Source organism: Quercus robur, chromosome 9 (assembly GCF_932294415.1).
Source record: "Quercus robur chromosome 9, dhQueRobu3.1, whole genome shotgun sequence".
NCBI classification, from domain to species: Eukaryota; Viridiplantae; Streptophyta; class Magnoliopsida; order Fagales; family Fagaceae; genus Quercus; species Quercus robur.
In genome coordinates, this window is record NC_065542.1 from 33,775,701 (window position 1) to 33,794,340 (window position 18,640).

The following is an 18,640-nucleotide window of genomic DNA, read 5'->3' on the forward strand; positions in this document are numbered from 1 at the left end:
CTTCCGGGAGAAGAAGATGAAGGTGATGAAGGAGAGGGTGTCCCAATGGAGACTGAAGCAGAGGCAGCAGGGCATGCATCAACCTCAACACCTAGGAGGAGTGGCAAAAGACCCAGAGCTTCAACTTCTGCAGATACACCTCCAGATGCTTTCCAAACCATTCTGGAAAGACTTGATGGGATCAGGGCAGTCCAAACTGAGCACTCTGACAGGATGAGAGCCATGCAAGACCAGATTGATGTCTTGTCTGCAAAACTTGACAGCTTCACAACTCAGCATGACCAGTGACCCTTTGGCCATTCCGGTCAAAAAGGGGGAGATGTCATTGATGATGTAAAGCAGAAAAGCAAATCTTAAGGGGGAGTAATGTGTTGAGGGGGAGTTGTCAAAGTTATCAAATTCAGAAACTTTGTTTATATATGCTTATGTTTTTGGGTATTTTGTGTATAGCTGTTTCTAATTCATAACTTATACTCTTGGTTTAATCTTTAATATATTTTGATGATGTTATTCATAATGCTTTTGTGTTTGTACCCATGTGCTTTTGTAAGCTTTTAGGGTTAATGGTTTATGCATAGTTTGTAGGCTTTATGGTATGTACCTTGCTTAATGCAGCCTTTATGCTATGTTGAAATCAGTACTCTAATCTAAATGTTCTGCATTTTGGTTTATGTACTGTCACTCTTGTGCCCTTGTAGGATTGTTCCTAGATGCATATGCCTTGTGTGTTATGCATTGGTTGAGTGTTGAGCATACAAGTGTCTTGCCTTGTGCTTGTTAACTTGTATGTCCTTGTGTTCATTCCAAGTGTGAATGAGCACTGTGATCACTACCTTGTGGTGTTCACTTGGTTGATCAAGCCATGGTTTGTTTATTAACTCCATCTTTGCTTGATCACATATTGTCTGTTTCATATGCATTTATAATTTTCTGCTTACAATGATCATGGTGTATTGTTGTGTTTCAGGAGTATTATGTTCATATGATTCAAGTGTTTCACAGCTTCTAGAGTTAGGTGTGAGTGAGTTTTGTTCAACTGTTCCCAACTCACATGTTAAGTCTAGAGTCTGTTTTAGGGTTTTGTCACGAAATAGCCAAAAGGGGAGATTGTAAGGTTGAATTTATTCAACCATCTAATTGGCTTTATTCCGTGCCAAATTTGCTTGTAATTCAGCATTTAGTAACCCTGTATTTAGGTGGGTTTGTTGTAAGGGTAGTGAGTGAGATAGAGTGAAGATTGCTCAAGAGTGTGCAAGAAAACAGAGACTCGCGGCTGGGACTCGCGGGTGACTCGCGGCTGCAAGCCGCCAGAAGCAGCACACGTGCCAAGCATGCTGGAAGATGAACAGTCATGCTAGCTGGAGCACTACAGGACAAAACAAGACAACCGGCCATACGGTTAACTCGCGACTGGATCTCGCGACTTAGTCAAGCCGCGAGGTCTAGCATGTGTTAAATTTCCGCACACTAGTTGTTTGACATATTGCTTGTATTGGTTAAGTTGTATTTTGGGGGTCTAAACGTTCAAAGGTGTTTTGTACACGTTTTTGAACTTTCAATTGGTATCAGAGCATGTACCCATGTTGTTTTTGTAAGATTTTAGGGTTTATTTTCATTATCTGTAGGCTTTATGGTTTGTACCATGCTTTATGCAGCCTTTGTTAAATCAGTACTTCTAACTAAATGTTATGCATTTTCTTGTTAAGTACTGTCACTCTTGTGCCCTTGTAGGATTGTTCCTAGATGCATATACTTAGTGTATTATGCATTGGTTGAGTGTTGGGCATACAAGTGACTTGCATTGTTCTTGTTAGCTTGTATATCCAAGTGTGAATGAGCATTGTAGTGATTAATTGTTTGATTAAGCCATAGTTTGTTTCTTAACTCCATCTTTGCTTGATCACATCATGCCTGCTTCATATGCATTTCATGCTTTTATGCATACAATGATCATGGTGTATTGTTGTGTTTCAAGAGATTCATGTTCATATGATTCAAGAGTTTCACAGTTTCTAGAGTTAGGTGTGAGTGAGTTTTGTTCAACTATTCCCAACTCACATGTTAAGTCTAGAGTCTGTTTTAGGGTTTTGTCACGGAATAGCCAAAGGGGGAGATTGTAAGGTTGAATTTAATCAACTATCTTGTTGGCTTTATTCCGTGCCAAATTTGCTTGTATTTCAGCAATTAGTAACCTTGTATTTAGGTGATATTTTTGTAAGGGTAGTGAGTGAGATAGTGTGAAGAAATGCTCAAAAGTGTGCAAGAAAAATAGAGACTCGTGACTGGATCTCGCAGGTAACTCACGGCTGCAAGCCGCTAGAAGCTGCACACGTGCCAGGCATGCCAGAAGTTGAAGCGTCACGCTAGCTAGAGCACTACAGGACAAAATAGGACAACTGGCCGTTCAGTTATCTCGCGGCTGGATCTCACGACTCAGTCAAGCCGCGAGGCCAAGCCGCAAGCCAGTCCTGTTTTGTAAAACCTGACTCTTCACATTCCATTGTCACCCAAGTACAAATACCCCTTATACCCACAAAAGAATGAGAGCTTCCAGAGAGAATTTTGAGAGACAAGCTCTAGAGAAAAACAAGATTGATTCATCCCCAATCTTCACATAAGAGACTCTTCAAATTCCTCTATTCTCTTCCTCTCCATTGTTAAATCCTTAAGAGGCTTTCTACCAAAACCTTTTCTCACCATATCCAATTCTGTGAGAGGGATGTTTGGTGCTTTGGGAAGTAGTTAGGAAGGAATCAATTTCACATTGGTTGATGCTATGGTCAAGTAGCGGAATCCGGGAAGTTAGAAAAGAAATAGGTTCGATGCAATCTCATTAGAGCAAGAAGCTTAGAGGGCTTAGGTACACTGGGTAGATTAGGCTTGGAGGGTCTATTGTTGTTCATGTATCCCAACTACATTTTCTAGTGGATTATTGACCGCTTGGAGGGCGGCGGAGAGGTTTTACGCCAAGGGCTTCGGTTTCCTCTTCGATAACACATCGTTGTGTTGTCCTTGTGTTCGCATCTCTCTTCCCTTAATCTTTGCCTTTTATTTTCTGCTGTGGATGTGATTTTAATTGGCTTAGATTGTTTACCAATTCTGTTTATAACTTGTGTTCATTTTTCACACACTTATTATTTGTCATAAAGCTTGAATTGGTAATTTTGTTATTGGGGGTCTAAACGTTCATAGTGTTTTATACACTAATTGAACTTTCAAACTCCAACACAATTTACCAACTAAATTTATGTGTCCAATCAATAAATATAAAAAATCATGTCCAGTTTAAAATTAACCTCTAAAACATCCAAACCAACGTCGTTAGTTATGCAAAAAATGGAAAACCACCCCACACAGTGTTGCGTGCACCATGGGGCATAGACTGTGTGCAACACATTGCATTAGGTTGTTAGTTATGATAACCATTCTACATTTTATGCAAGAGACATACACATCTTTCCTCTCATAAGGTGCGAGTTCTAAACAAAACAACATGAAAGAATATACTTTTTAAATTCAAGGATGAGCCAACCAAATCTATTCCGAACACTAATTTCATAGTATAATTTGCTTTGGGAGAAACTAATTCCTATTTTTGACAGTATACAATTACAAGACCTACAATATCTGCCCCATCTAATTTCTGTTTAAATCAAAAATAGACAAATGTGAGGCAGATTTCTTGGCTGATCCATTTAACCTTTTTCTACCCATTTCGTTTCCAATGCAGAAATGAATCACCAAAAGGAATTGAATCATAAAATTGAGAACTAATATAATGTTCTCTTTTCTAACCTAAACTAGAGCTAGTACCAGATACAGGTCGAAGCATTGGTTAATTGAGAGTAGGCTGTACATTCCCTGAAGTGTTGAACATGACATTTGAAGTAGGTGACTGCTGTATTGCTGACATAGGCAACCTTGGCCCCATTCCAAACATTTGCTTCCGCAGCATAAATGGCATGTGGGGATGGACATCATGGACTAGTTGATTGTTATTATATCCTAGAATGCTCGGCTGTGAAGGTGAAGCTGATATAATTTGTTGCCTATTGTTGCTGGTATTATTGTTAACCATGGAAGGACCAACACCTGGTAGAATCATTGGTGAAGTGGCCTCAGCAGATCCAAATCGAGCTGATATCATGCGGGCCCTCTCAACAGTAACCCTTTGTCTTGTCCTCTCAACTTGTTCGCATTCTTTCATCAAAAACGTTTCCACTTCAGCAAATTGCTTCAACTTCAGCTCCAATCTTTTCAACTGTCAAGTAAATTTCATAGCACAGAAATGGTTTTGGGAAGTTATCAAAGTTGTACAAATCAGCAAGGAAGAAAAGAAACGAAACAAAGAAGAAAGAAGCAGAAAGAAGATGTTTAGGCACTAAACGACAGTAGCTTATTTTACTGTTGTTACTGTTAGCTGAACTGCAAGTAGCTTAGTAGTGTATTTATGTACATTTCTCCCACACGTGTTTTAACTACCTGTTGCACGTGCCATAACTGATTCCACATAAGTTGGAAAATTAGTTTATAAGACTCTTTTCATGTACAGATTCATTTCAGTTAGTTGAATACAAGTTTTCTTCATTTCCAATTTCCACTCTAGCTCTTAGCTTTACTTCCTTGAATTCTCTATACTTTCTGCTTTCTCATATGGTATCAGAGCTTGAGCCTTTGTCAATGGCGTCAAACACTGAAACAAATTCATCTTCTTCTTCTCCGTGAGAGCTTTCTCCATTGGTAGATCCATGAGGTCCTTTCTTCTTGCACCATGGTGAATCCCCTGGTGTGATCCTGGTTGCTCAACCTCTAACTGAGGACAATTACCCTACTTGGGCCAGAGCAATGAGGATGGCTTTGGATGCCATTTAGCACAAATAAATCACCAATTAACTAAAGTGCAGCGGAAATTAAATTGATACGGTGATTTCTTTACGAATGGGGAAAACCTACACAATAAAAACCTCACCGGGTGATTTTAAGGTCACCACTCCTGAGAATCTACTATTATCAAAACAAGCGATTACAAGTAAAAAAATCACAGTACCTTATACCAACCTACAGTTGAACCCTTACTCCAGTACCTAATTGGACTTGTTCTATAGTGACAATCTCTTCTTTTTAATGCACGGCTCCCAGTACATGACTAACCAATAAATGCGCGAATCCCAGTACACGACTTGATCATTAACTTAAGAAAGATGTTGGCTGCAAAGTTCTTTAGTTCATCACACGATGAAGATCATGAAGCTCTTTGGTCACAAAATCCTAAGGTATACAAACACAGCAGTTTCTTCAAGAGAAAGATGAACTAGGGCAAATTATGTCTCCGTTCACAATTTGCTTGAACACAACTTTGCTTCACACTTGCACAACCTTTTACGGCCCTTAAAATAATCCTTATATATGTTTAGGGTTGTAAGAAAAGAAAGCCTAAACACATACACACGGATTAGAGTGAAATCAGTTTTGAAAAACTGAATTTCATAAATCTCGATAGATAGGGTATCTATCGAGCTAGATGTCAAGCTTCGGTCTTCAGCAGCTTTTTAAACCTCGATAGATGCTAGCTGTCGAGCTTTAAAAACTAGCACTTTCTCACTTGTTTCTTAGACAGACTTGCATGGCTTTAACACTTGAACTTAAAACCTTGTTCTTTGAAGTATTAAACACATCCTAGATGATAGGCAAAAAACGTATTGACCCCTTGTGATAAATTAATTGATTAATTAGCCAAGTTTATTAATTAATCAAATTAACATACAATGTACGTGGTAGCACAAACAAATCACCAATTAAACTAAGTATGTAGTGGAAATTAAATTGACACGGTGATTTGTTTATGAATGGGGAAAACCTACACGGCCAAAACCCCACCATGTGATTTTAAGGTCACCACTCCCGTGAATTCACTATTATCACAACAAGCATTTACAAGTAAATGAATCTCTGTACCTTATACCAACCTACAGTTGAACCCTTACCCCAACATCCAATTGGACTTGTTCTGTAATGACAATCTCTCCTTTTCAATACACGGCTCTCAGTACGTGACTAACCAATTACGCAGATCCTAGTATGTGACTTCAATCACCAACTAGAGAAGGTTGTTAGCTGCAAAGTTCTTCAGTTCATCACACGGTGAAGATCAAGAAGCTCCTTGGTCACAAAACCCTACGATGTATAAATACAGTAGTTTCTTTACAAGAAAGATGAACTAGGGCAAATTTTGTCTTCGGTCACAATTTGCCTAAACAAAACTTTGCTCAACATTTGTGCAACTTATGTCACCTTTGACGGCCCTTAAAATAATCCTTATATATGTATAGGGTTGTTAGAAAAGAAAGCTCAAACATATAATCAAGAATTGGATGAAAAACAGTCCTAAAAAACTAAACTTCATAAACTTCAACAGATACCCTATTTGTCAAGCTACTGTCGAGCCACGGGATTCAAACAGCTCTAAGTCTCGATAGATGCTAGTTGTCGAGCTTTAATGAATAGCCTTTTCACACTTGATTCTTGGATAGACTTGCATGGCTTTAACACTTGAACTTGAAACCTTGTATCTTGAAGCATTAAACACATCCTAGATCAAGTAAAGTGCATTTTGTCAAAGGATTAGCCAATTACATAAAATAGTGACATATGTTCCTAACATTGAATCATATCTGTCCTAATACTAGATCTACCCAATTACAAGTAAAGTGTGCTTTGTCAAAGGATTAGCCAATTCTAAATTTGACATATGTTCCTAACATCAAATCACATATGTCCTAACAATTATACAGTTAATGAAAATCAGTAAGCTCATAGGTGTGTCCAAAACAGTAGTTTCACCAACAAAGTGATATAAAAAAGAGTTTCATTAAGAGGGTGACCACGATTTTATGAAGAAATGTGTAAACCTATCATGTCTTGCAGAGCAACATATATAGAAGTTCAAGATTCAACAAGGAGTCAACACTGATGGCTATGCCCACAAATAATAGTAGTGTTTCCATTTAACCAAGTTGAGGAAAACATAAAGAATACATAATGGGATTAGAAGCACAATGGACTTATTTGGCATCCTACGAAAGACACAACTTTTCATAGTCAAGTGGCATCCAAATGCTCTATAGATACAAATCAACATAGCCTAGTCCAATTACTTGGGGTTGGCCAAATCCTCTACCAAACTACAAATTAATGAATTGAGGATGGAAATTGGGGCCCTGCTAGATGATAAGTTAAAAGGCATACCCCTTATTGGGTTCCACGTCCAAGGTTCTTTTCGGCCCATCAAAACCAGATAAAGTTAAAAGCAATGCACAATAGATGAATTAAAGAAATCATCCAAGGGGAATACAAAAGAAAATTAATAACCCTCAAAAGTGAAAGAAACGTATTATAACCCAAAGAGGGAATAGGGGCACTCCTAATATAACTCATCCCCCCACCCCAATTTGCCATCCCTAGTCTTATTTTACAGCTTTGCTGGGTTTTATTTCTTAGTTTAGTTATACACTTATATAGTTTGGGGTTAGTTATCAAAGTGGAGTCCTATTAAGATTAGGTATAATTTCTCTATTTATATGGATGTAAAGCTTTCCATTCAACAGAAGAGATGAAGAATAAGTTTCTAAATTTTTAGAAACTATGAAGTTTTGTTTGAGGTTTGTTTGAGATAACCTTCTCCAAGGTGTGATGCTTAGAAGTTTATTGTTATACTTTTCCGTACTTTTTTTTTTTTTTTTGGATAATTAATAAACTTCATTGAAAAATGCTAAAGGAAAATACAGATAAAAGCAAAGCACACAAGCAGTGTGCTAAGAGGCAAAAAAATAAATAAATAAATCAAATAACATAGAAAGTACAAAAAGCAAGCATATCAAGCATAGAGTTAAAAGTAAAAAAACCTGAAGCATTTGCCCAGTCAAACAAGGTTGGTAACAAGAGATGTTTCAACTCAGGAATCAATTTTTCACATAAGACAAGACAATGAGGGATCATACTCCAAAGCACGAGCTATGTCTGTTCAACTTGCCTAACCAACTTGCTAAGAGATCCACAACACCACATGGCATGACCCAATAAACCCCAAATAATGATCACACCATATTCCACAACTCTTGGGCTATTGGGCAATGTAGGAATAGGTGATCAGTAGTCTCCCCGTTTTTCTTACACAAACAACACCAATCCACCGTAACCATTTTCTACCTTTGTAAATTATCAATGGTCAAAAAATTTCCCCACACCACTGTCCTTAGAAACTAACCTTTGTCAGCTCATTTGGTTTCCATAGAGGCTTCCATGGAAGAGAAAACAAATTTAGAGGTTGTAAAGCCTATAGTAAGAGCAAACATCAAACGTGCCCTGAGGAGATATGTTAGATTTTAGACCCCTTAAATAATTGATTAAACCTAGGTAATTAGCCAAGTTGTTACTTAGTCCAAATTCCAAGTCTAGGTTATCACAATCAAACAATCATATCATGCATAGCAGCGGAAATTAAATAAGACAATGATATGATTACCCAGGAAAACCAAATCAGTCAAAACCTGGGGAGGATTTAACCTAGCTATCCTCAAGGTAAAAATCAAATCCACTAGAAAGAATCGAAGTTCATACAATAAGACTTACAAGCCCCCACGCTCGACTTCTTATTGCTACCAACCAGTAGAACTTACTGACACGACAACGTGTAAGCTTCGAATCCACGGACTCCTTCTTTCTTTGGCCTTTGCAAAACACAAACACCCCCGTTTGTGACTTTGAAATCCCACTCAAAGGTTTAGCAACACAAACTCTCCTGTTTGTGACTCCAAGACCACCCTTGAAGGTTTAGATCATCAACACCTTTGATGACAAGAGAAGGCAGCAACTTCTACAATACCAGATCTTGAGATTCTTCAAGGAATAATACCGGTAGAAAACATAAGAGAGCTTTTTAGGAACAAAACCCTAAATACAAAAGAGGCACACTCTTTTCTCTCTGAAAAGCCACATAAAAACGTGCTTAGGGTTTCCTTTATATACTGGGAGAAGTAGATTAGAAACCCTAGTCCTAAATGGGCTTGAACTGCTGTTTAGGCTTAATTAAAATTCTGCAGATACGACTTTCGATCGGTCGAGCCTGTCTTTCGATCGATCGAACTAAACAGATTATGAAATCTTCTTCCTGTAGCTTGTATATTCTTGAATCTTGACTTGAATCACCTTGAGCATTGTCTAATAATACCTATAGACTCTAAGATCTATATCTAGACAAGTTTGTGTTCACGATTTGCCAATTGTTCTAAACATTTAGAACCTAACAAGATAGTTTTCAACAAATTTTATCCATGCCATTCCTTCTCAAAGAGCCAGGATAAATAAGGTCCATTAAGGAGGCAACCAATTCGAACTCCCATTCTTGAACTGGTATAAAACTAATATTCCAATTGTAGTTTTCCCCTTCAAAAAGACAACAACTCAGCCACTGAAGCTTCCTTATTACTGGAAAAATTCTATAGCTTTGTGAAGTTATTTTCTCAAGGAAGTCCCTCACTCCATGGATCATGCCAAAATTTAGTAAAAGAACCATCCCCCCACCTTAAATTTCATACTTAAATTCCCAACAACTTAAAAGTTAAAACCTTGCAAACACAATTGATTTATAATCTTTTAAACCCGAAATCCAAAACTTCAAAATCTTAAACCACCCATCCATCAATTAACCCCAAATATCCCAAAAGAAAACACTGTTCTGAGGTTACTATTTATAACACAGAGACAGCAACCCAGATCTTAGGAATTTTTTTCCTAATTAACCTTACTTTGCTAACAATTTCGTTAGTTGCCTGATTTTGAAACAACGTGGGAAACTAGCATCTCGAGTTTTAGAAACTCAAGATCAATGTAAAACTTAAGCTTCTAATACTCGAGTTAGGGATTTTTCATACAATGACGTGGACAAATTTTTCCACATGGATATCGAGTTTATAAAAATTGCTTTTAAACTAGAGTTACAGAAACTCATTTTCTGACCACTTAAAACCTAAAATCCAGACCTCACTCTTCACTCTCCCTTTCAAACACTCAATCTTTCAAACACTTACTATCAGACACTCTCACTCTCAAGCTTTCAAACTCTTGTCACTTTCAAGCTTTCAAACCCAAACTCCCTCTTAGACACCCAAATTAGTTACTCTCACACTCACTCTCACACACCCAAATCTGTTCTCTTTCAGACACCGAAAGCCACCCAAATCACTCACTCTCACGATCAAACACTTCTTCTTCAAATACTCTCGTCCTTCAGACACCGACGGCAACACATTCAGACATTTTTTCACCGGAGACGCTCACTCAATCTAACAGAGATGCTCCTCTCATTGGCGGCCCGAAGACCCTAAGTCAAAATCCTCCTTTAAGGTATGTGTAGGTCAATTTTTTGTCTTACTTTGGTGAGGCAATTTTTTTAGTAGCATCCAGACAACACCTAAGCTAGTGTATTGGACAAGGTCAGGCCATTCATTTAAAAAGAGGGCATCCATAACTGAATTAGAAATTAGGTAAATGATTGGGAAAGTATTTGAATCAACAATGTGACCTAAATGGGGTAGCATTTCTGACGCACAGCTTTGATACAAAATGTACACTTTCATCTAACAAATTTGCATCTCAAAATTAAGTTATGGGGTGGGGGTGGGCGTGGGGAGAAGAGGGATGAATAACATTCTATGCAATTGCAATTCCTATGTCTTTATTGTCACGAGGGTCATTTAGATTTTTTCCCCCCTTTTAAATTTGTAGCAAGTTGCATGCACCAAGAATTTTGAATATTACACCTCATTGTCATTATTGTCACCATAGAATTTTCAATGTGGATCAGCAGGTCTCTTATTTATTTCCAAATATTTATTTGTTATGGCATTTATTGTTGTTGTTATTTTTAATATTTTTCATCTAGCTAGAACTTAGAAGTCTGCATTTGGTAGGTACCCCTGTACATGTATAGTATTATGTGTACATATAAAGCCAAGTTTTTTTTTTCCAAAAAACATAAAGCCAATTTTTTTTTTTTTTTTTAGTCTGTGTCTATGACTAGTGTTACATAATGACAACGAGTTATTTGCCCCCACACTATTAATGATCTCATAGTAGCACTCTTTGTAGCATGGACCCTCGGATCGGTGAGGAGCCAGAGATCGTGCGCCCTGGTCCCATCAATACTTCAGTGCTGACGCAACAACCAAATCATTGATCAACTGACATTTGGAATGGCGAGGTGAAATATCTAGTTCTAGCAACCGCTTTAATTTTTACGTTCTCTTTGACTTTTATCAAGTTCTTTCAAAGTTGTATATCTAGTTCTAACAACCGCTATAATTTTTATTGATTTTGTAGGACCCGAGCCCACTTGAGTGTCGTGGTCACTCTAAGAAGATGGAAAAGATATCGATGCAAGACAATCGGGTGATAGAAATTATCAAGTTGGTGGGTCTAGAAGGATTTTTTAGGACCCCGTCCAGAAAGATAGATCATGGCCTAATATCGGCCCTAGTTGGGCGATGGTGGCCGAAGACTCATACATTCCATCTTCCACATGGTGAGATGTCAATCACCTTACAAGATGTGGAGGTCATTTTGGGACTTCCAATAGACGGTGAGGTCTTGGTTGGGCCGACTGATGGGGGGGATTGGAGCCAACTGTGCGAAGAGTTGCTTGGTTTTGAAGTTTCGGCGAATGATAAAAAAAACTTTGGTGGGGCAAAGAATTCTCATTAGCCGCCTTGTTGAGTGCATTGTAGAGCCACTACCTTATGATGCAAAGGAAATTCAAATACATCAGTATGCCTGGTGTTATATTTTAGCGCTACTAGGGGATAAGATTTTCATGGACAAGTCAGGAGATAGGGTGCATCTAATGTTCTTGGAGTTCTTGCGGAACCTTTGTGATCCGCCACAGTGTAGTTGAGGTAGTGATTGCCTGGCATGGTTGTATAAAGAGTTGTGTCGGGCAAGCCATAAAGATCATTCACAGATTGGTGGGGAATTACAATTAGTCCAATATTGGGCATGGGCGAGGTTGCCATTCTTATGCCCAAAGATAGAGCCCCCACCTAGATGTGATTATGGCCCATGGTCAAAAGCTCCACTTGCATTTAAGTAAGTATTTTCATGATATTCAGTATGTTATGCAATGTACTCTTCTTAGTAACTAAGTGGTATTATCTTATCTTATGTTATTCGCTCGTAACTATAGGTGGGTGTGGGTGCCAAGCCCGAAGAGTAGGCCATCTGGCATGGTGTTGGTCCACTATTGCAAGCAATTAGTCAAAATGCAGCCGGGCCAAGTAATAATATACAAAAAATCTGTTTGGTTATGCTGAATAAAGATTATTATTATTATTATTATTATTATTATTATTATTATTATCCACATTATTTTTTGTCTGTTTGGTTAAGTATTTGAGGGTGTTGTTTAAGTACTCCTCCATTCACGTTCTGCATTATATATATATCTATGGATGGACTTTTTCTTTAATGTCTGGTGCTGATTCTGTACAGCTAACTAGAGGCAGAAATTACATTTAACAGAATGTATTATCATATTAATGTGTTACCTAAAGATGTTTAGTATTTGTGGTTGTTGATTAAGAGCTGCTCCATCCACATCCAATTTCTATTTGACTGTTCCAAGATTTCATTAACTATTCTATTTCTAGACAAACTTCTTTTTAAAAGAATGGCAAGATTCAACCTAGAACAACTTCCAATTAGTTCTGAAAACCAAATAAGGCCTTTTTTATTTATTTCCTATCCCAAAACAACACTTGCAAGAGATGCATATTAATCATAACCATTGTGCATTTATTGTGACCATTTCCACATCCAAATATTTTCTTAAAAATTAGATTCACTCATCCCAATTTAATAAAATTTATCATATATAACAAACTAGGAGAAATTATGAAAATAGCTTGAGGGTTGCTAAGTAGCAAAAGAAAGTTAAAAAAGCATGCTCAGCAATTAAGCCTAGAAAGACTGAACTCTAATCCGCTGAAATGAACTAAGCCAATTATAGGAAATAGAACAACTCTGATCTCGGCATTCGCTCAGTACTAGATGGGACTGAGATAGTTTGCAAATCTACCTGTCATCAAGATAGAGAAGAAAAAAGATGTTATACATTTACTTCTTAGAGCACCCACAGTAGATGTGGGATATGTGCCAAATGCTAAATATTTGGCACATATCCCACACCAAACACAAAAAACAGCTCCCATCAAATGTTGCATATGTGCCAAAATTATATCATTTGTGTCCGTACCGTTGCAAATTTGCAACGGTATGGACAGATGGGTAAAACGAAATAATGTTTTATATTTGGCTTTCTCTCTCCTCTCACTTCCGGTCTTGATTTCTTCTCTCTCTCTCTTCTCACATCAAACCCAGCTTCCCTCAACAGAGAAAGAACAAAATGACACTCCGATCGGATCCAAGGAGAAGCAGATCATCTTCATGGGCGAGGCCACTCCAATCGGATCATCGCCATCGTCATCGCTGTCGGAGGCACAAGCAGCATGGGCGAGGCCACTCTGATCATCGCCACTCCGATCGGATCATCGCCATCGTCATCGTCGAAGGAGGCACAAGCAGCATGGGCGAGGCCACTCTAATCATCCACATCATCATAGCCATCGTCATCGCATCTCCAATCTCGCCGATCTCTCTCTCTCTTTTTTGGTGGTTGGTTGTTTTGATTGTTAGTGGTTGGCTGATTTTGGTTGATGGTGGTAGGTTGATCGGGTTGTGGGTGTGAGATTTGGGTTGATATTGGTGTTTGAGTTTGGATTGATCGGGTTGGCTGATTTTGGTTGATCGGGTTTTGATCATAGTGTTTGTTTGAGTTTTTTTTTTTTTTTTTGGTAGCAATGGCTGATATTGGTGGTCGGTGGTTGATCTGTGGGGGTGGCCGGTGGTTGTGGGCGGCCAGTGGTTGTGGGCTGTGGCGGTTGATCTGCGATGTGGGTTGTTGTTGCTATTGCTGTTGTTGATGATAATGGGGGAGGGGATAATATATTATTTTAATGTGTAGTAAATATTATTTTAATGTATAGAATTGAATTATAAAACATCTGATAAATGAGATGTTGTAAAATGATGTGGTAAAATAATAAAATAGGCATTTGGTGTGGTAAAATGGCATAATTTTTGCACTAGCTGCTACGGATGCTCTTACAGTAACAATTAGCAACATTTTAACAAACCAAAAATACTAATATTTCAACAGGTAAAGCAACTTCAATGCTACATATCTTTTTTTCCATTTAAAAAAAGAAAAGACAGGGGGGCAGGGAGAAATGAAACCTTCAATTTTTTCCTTTAAACTTTTACCCTGTGAAGCTCCTAGTTCTCACCCTTTATAACTTTGTTTTCTTTTCTTTTCATTTTGGGATAAATCACCTTTTTTCATCTTTGCTCTTGTTCAAACAATGTGAAACGGTAAGAATTCGAGCAGCATTTTATGCCCCCTTAAATAAAGACATTCAAAGTTGCTTTTCTTTCTTTCTTTTTTATTTTTTATTTTTTCAGCCAAAAGACATCTCCATTATGTAACAACTGACAAAATATTTGTTCCAAGGGTGACGTTCCTTTATCATAGATTGTTCTGAAGTTCATTCATATAGTAGGGCCTGTTTCATTCACTTATGTGCTATTTGATTATCAATGTTTTTATTGATAATTTTTATTACTTCAACATGCTTTCCAAAACCTGATGGCTGTTTGGCTCTTGTAGTGAAGAAGGAGAAGAGAAAAATAAAATTGTAATGGATTCCTTCTTAAGATCGCATTTAACATTATTAGGAATTAATTTTTTTCCTTCGTACCAATCAAGGACCAAAGGTTGACAAAAGAAACCAAATATACTTCCGTAGCAAGTTTATTGCCACACCCCCACATGTTGCAAGGATTATAGGATTTTTTTTTTTTTTTTTAAATCATAATAATAACTACTGTGCTGTGCTTGAAAAATTATATCACATTCTGATAGAATTTTCTGAGAAGAAATATTGTGAAGCTCACCAATACAGCATATGAACCTTCAATGTGACATCAATCGTGGATTGGACATTGCAATGATTAATCACACCTTTGACATTCTATCATCTCAACTTCATTTTCATTGACCCTATATTATACATTTCTTTGAAAAAGAAAGTCCACTTTAGTTTAAAAAGAAAAAGAAAAATAGAGTTATTGCAATCATATCTAAAGTATATATATAAAATTTTATTGATCTTATGTTATACATTCAAATCTTTCCATTGAGAGGGACATGAGCAAGACTCATATGTTAAGAAGAACCAATTTTGCACTCATATGTTAAGATTAATCCTGGTGCTTAGCAAAAATATTTTATGAAGTGGTTGTCTCTTTGTTCATATTTTTCAAACCATCTTGTAATTTTTTTTTTCTTCAATTGTAAGACAATTTAATTAAGAAAAACTTAAATTACAGTGATCCTTTTCTAAGGACTAGCCTTGTGGAAAACTGATGAGGCAATAAACATCCTACGTAAGTATATTTAATAACCTATTGGATTAGGGATTCTGTTTGGACTTTTTTTATCTAAGTTGATCCATAGGATCATAAAATTGTAGGATTTTAAGATCTAACCATGATCAGCGGAGTAAAAGCGTAGTCCCTTCATCTTGGAAAAAAAAAATTGGAAAACACAGCTTACAGAATGATGCAGATTAGTAAATAGGAAATTAGTGCTAGTGCTAAACATAACATAACATGATATTCTCAACTGCTCATTAACTGAAAAAATATTTGTGACATAATTTTGCTTAGGGTAAAGAAAATGCAGTTGTCAATGCTTACCATACCAAAATTTAAAACAATGTGCACAAAAATTTTGAGCTTGTCTTGTTGTAATCAGCTGTGCTGCTCTATTTCTGTTGCTGTGGAGATAATTTTTTAAGTGTGTATTTTGATGATTCATGCTACATTCTTACATCTTTCTCTTTCCTCTCTTATTATATATGTTGACATTCTTACATCTTTCTCTTTCCTCTCTTATTATATATGTTGACCTGCATCAAGCCATAAATTTTTGCCTCCATAGCCTTGTTATTACCTTTCTGCCTCTTTCTTTTGCTAGTAATTTGGAAGCAGTGAATGCTTAGATCAGTGATTGTGGTTTGCTATATTTTTTTTCTTAGGGTGCATGGTTGAGTTTTTTTTTTTTTGGGATTATTTAGTTATTGGAAACATACTATTTAGGTAAATGAAGTTTAATCATGTGAGGAGTTCATGAAGTAAATAAACTTGCATGAAAGTTAAGATAAACGAAAAAAAATTATTAAGAGAGTGAATGAAGGCTATTTAAATTCATGTATTGTTCCATCTGTAACCAAGCGAGAAACAAAATACGAAGTAGTTATTCTCTTCCTCAGTAGTTCATCTTCACTTTCCACTTCTTTCCCTTTCTGTTTGTGTGTATAAGCCCTCTAATTTCTAAGAGAGTAACATGCAGAGTATGTGTATTGTGCAACAAATTCTTATCAATTTCCTAACCTATCTCAGAAATTTGCACCTAATAATAAAGAGGTTGCATTCATGACATGAAATTTGAAATCTACTATAATGGGGGGAAACTAGTGGTGGTTTCCAAAGACATTCAAAAAACTACTCTAAAGATGGAAAAAGGAGCCTCCCCTCCCTTTTTCTATATTTTTTTATAACTAGAATGGGATAGGAAACTAGACTTTAAAATTTAAAGGGAATTGCAAAGGAGGAAATAGAAGAACCATTTTCAAACTGCTGGTATAAGCACTTTATAATGAAATTAAAATCAAAAGGCAACCCGCAATTTAAGTTGACAAATAAAGAACCTTCCTCAAATCTGCAGACAATATGGTACCAATATCAAAAAAAGGAAAAAGCTCAATCCAAGGGTAAACCTATTCAGGAAGCAAAAAAGAGAAAAATGGTTACCAGAAAAATGCATTTGTTGAGTCTGCCTTAGGACTATAGATGGTGGCAAGGTTAAAAAAGAGACCAAACAGAGTTACACACTCTTTGTCTTTGCTGTTGGGGTGTACAATACATGCAGCTAAACATTTCCACGTATCTTTGTTTCATCTTGCAACAACAACCAAACCTTAGTCCCAAAGTTTTGCGATATCTTTGTTTCATCATATTTATTTAATTGACTTCACTGATGTTTCATTTCTTTGTTTTCTTCTTGCCTAAAGATTGGATCCCTATGTATAATTTTCCTTAAGAATATGTTAAAATCATTGCAGAAATACCCATATCTTCTATTTTAATTTTTTTTTTCCCTTTATCTATGTACTCTCCCTTGTTTCACATTTTAAGATGTTATGATAATTTTTTTTTGTTTCTATTGTAGATTATGTGGCAGCCATATGAGGCAGACTTAGGCCATCTTCCTGCCTTCTGCATTGTAGGGAGGGATATGTAGAGGGCAAGAGTGTGTGTTTTTGCATAGTAGAGACACACCACCCAGACTGTGTCCTTTGACAGTTTGGGTTGGTGCAAGAAGAGCTTGCCCATGTTGACTACAATGCAAGACTGCATGCAATAGACTTGCGTGGGAAGGTGGACAAAATATGGAGGGTGGAGCATGCACTATATATCCGAGAATGGGATACTTGACAACAACAACTTTGCCATGCACCTCCTCAGATTGGTGAGATGCCCCACGATCATGCCTATTACTGCTGGTACCGTCCGATCACTCAAAAGTATGTCTATCACAACAGCGTTAAATTAGATATAATGGTAATGTGTTCTAATTAGATTTTATTGTCTGCTTTTTTTTTTTTTTCTACAGTAGATGTATGAACGTAGAATCAATTGATTTCTTTCTTTGGATTTGGAATATTACGAATATTAGCAATTAATAAGTACTAATATATACATTCTGTAATTAATACATAAATGTCTCAAATCTGATTGTACTGGTTCTTTCTTTGTTTCAGATTAAAAGCCATTTAGCGCTATTGAAGCTGCTTCCTGTAGGCAACCCAGGAACACAACCACATCCTGGGCGTCCTAAAGGCTATGGCTAAGCTTGGTAGTGGTCCTGCAGTAAACGGGCAGGCAAACAATGGGCATGAGACTAAATCAGTAGCTACTGCAACCCTAAGCACAAGCACAACACCCCTAAGTACAGCAAGCCCTGGTCGGCGTGCTATTGCAAGCCCAAGCACAAGTGCAACTAGGGGCTGTGGTCGGCGTGCAACAACCCCTCAAGTTGTAACTAGTCCTGAGATATTTGCATCCATCCCGCATGCATCTCTTTAGCCCGAGGTCCCTCCACCCATCCCAAATGCATCTCTTCAGTCTCAGCCCGAGGTCCCTCTACCCATCATAGATGCATCTCCTTAGCCCGAGATCCCTTCACCCACCCCACCTTCACAACCCAGTTTTGATCTTGGTATTGATTTTCATTTGACCCCTTCTATGCACCCCGAGACACCCTCATACCCCCCCACTAGCTCCAGTGCACCCACTTTACCCATAGACCCACCCCATACTAAATTCATGACAATGATCCCCACTCCTGGCCTCTATACAGAGCATCATTACCCACTTACCTCATCCTCATCCAACCCTCTAGGACCTCTAT

General features: G+C 37.5%; 1 protein-coding gene across 1 annotated transcript in view; it reads right to left on the bottom strand.

The window, feature by feature from the left end:
- Positions 1-3,494: 3,494 nt before the first annotated feature.
- Positions 3,495-18,640, bottom strand: part of LOC126698148 (SWI/SNF complex subunit SWI3C) — an 88,379-nt gene continuing 73,233 nt past the window's right edge. Inside the window, exon 10 of the transcript XR_007646400.1 lies at positions 3,495-3,700. The gene's annotated coding sequence lies outside the window, so the exon portion shown is untranslated. The remainder of the gene's footprint in view (positions 3,701-18,640) is intronic.